This window comes from Chinchilla lanigera, unplaced genomic scaffold, assembly GCF_000276665.1.
Source record: "Chinchilla lanigera isolate Chin_1 unplaced genomic scaffold, ChiLan1.0 scaffold00022, whole genome shotgun sequence".
NCBI classification, from domain to species: Eukaryota; Metazoa; Chordata; class Mammalia; order Rodentia; family Chinchillidae; genus Chinchilla; species Chinchilla lanigera.
The window spans coordinates 23352240-23354482 of NW_004955423.1; positions in this window are offsets into that span (position 1 = coordinate 23352240).

Consider the following 2243-nt stretch of genomic DNA (forward strand, 5'->3'; position numbering starts at 1 on the left):
CAACACAAACTGAACTAAATGTAGGTCCTCCTCTAAAGGTGGAGGGACTACCCCAGGGCACTCAGATAGGAAGTAATAGCCTTGAAGTCTCTTTTTCCTCATGCCTCTAAGGGAAGTTTTAAAACTAAGTTTGCTATTGCAGGGAGTAAAATCCATCGAAGTTATGGTAGAGGTCAAAAAGGGCCGTCAAAGTTCATGATTTAAGTAAGATAAGGCTTTACAGTGGGCTCTCAGCATGGCTTGTAGGCGGGAAGACAAGGATAATAGGCAGCTACACACACACACACACACACACACACAAACACACACACACACAGTTAATAGAGCCAGATTCTTCCTGCCTTTCTCAGTCGTTCCCTGTCAGGACAGGGCTTCCCAAGTGTTCCTGTGTGCTCAGAACCTCATCAGGTCCTGCTCAAACTCAGATTCTGTTACTGGGCAGGCGGGGATGCGCCCAGGATCCTGGACTCCTTAACAGTGGACAGGTGATGCTGCTGTCACTGGTCCGAGGACCACATTCTGAAGATCAGGACCAGGGCTCAGTCATCATCCACATGCTCACAACTGGGTGGCTGATGTCTCTATTCTCGTTTCAGGAAAGGGAAAGAGGACACGCCCAGGGCAGGAATTTAAAGCTTGATCAGAGTCAAGGCACATCGGGGGGCATCCCATTGTCACTTCCCAATGCCCTGCGGGCTTGGGCGCCGTGAACCCTGGGGTGGTGTGACCAGTAGCCAGGAATGCCTCTGAGGCTATTTAGAAACACAGAACGGGCTCCCTCATCTGCCTATGGTTTGAGAAAAATAAATGTAAACAAAAACCAAGAACAAACACAGGATCTTATTAAATGACATTAGGCCAATGCTAAGATGATCCAAATATAAATCAGGAGCTCCTGGATGCAGCTAACATGAATTTATATCCTTAAAGCCAACAGCTTGTCCAGGATACATTTCAAAATTTCCCTGCTTCTAACTAGCTGGAGAAAAAGTCGCTGTTTAGCCCTGCGAACGTGGTACATTTTTTGAGAGTCTTCAGTTGGGTAATACATCTTGGGAGCTTCCAGCGATGCAAGTTGCGCAAGCTTTTCTGGTACCCCCTACTCCCCTCATTTCGACATCTTGTTTCCACATCTCATCCTCTGCCTTACACAAGATGTTTTCGTGTGTGAGGTAGGTTAAGCGGCTACATTAAGTCAGTTCCGGGACTGAAAGGGACACTGTCAACAATTAGGTTGGGTACAAGTCTCTGTGCAAACCAGGACTGTCCTGGGTAACCCAGAGTCTGGAATCCCAAGTGTAGGTATTACCTATCCACCTTTTCACCAATTCTCAGGCAGAGGCAGGGAACATTAAGTGTTATGTTAGTCAGGCTTCAAAGATTGCAATGAACAATCAGTAGCTGATTATCTTAGGTACTGAGAGTGTGTTGCAGATATTTTAGGTAATAAAGGTAATGAATTGTAACCAGGAGCCAAGCTTGGTGATGCAATCCTGTAATCCTAGCACTCGAGAAGCTGAGGCAGGAGGATTACTTTGAGTTTGAGGACAGCCTGGGCTACACAGCGAGTTCAAGGCCAGCCTGGACTACATAGTGATTCCCTCTCTCAAAATAAAACAAAACAAAACAATTGTAACTAAGGAGCTGAGTAATTATCACTAGTGACCCTAATTCTGCGCTCAAGAATGGGATGTGTGGCAGGTTTAGAGTTCACGCATCGTTCAAGGTGCAGCGTACACGCAGTCACCTCCCCTCCCCATGTGCGTCCCTTGGGTAGAAATCCTGTCAGGTCCTTCGAAGGCAATCAGCTCCGCTCACCTCAGTAGGGGCCCTGGGCATGACTTCACTCACTGAAAATGTGACTTCCAGGCAGACGTTTTACAGAAAACAACTACTCCAGAGTGGTTTACTCTGACAACAGCACACCATGAGTGCTGCTGGTTGTGTCACAATCACAGGCACATAGGACTTCAGGGATATCTCGCTGGTGAAACAGCTCGGTACACTGTGTATTTCCTTTATGCTTTTTGCTTTGCAGGAAGGACGCCCAGGACTGACTGGGATCAGGCGTGCTGTTCTGACCAGAAAGCTTAGGAGGTCATGTGATGGTGCCAGTCTAGCAGGCCTATTGCCAGAAGAATGGAAGCGGGTAAGTGTGTAGATCTGAGACAAACACAGATGCTATACTCCATGGGACAAGTGCTAAAGGCTTCTGGAGTGACAGTGTGTGACGTATGCCTCAG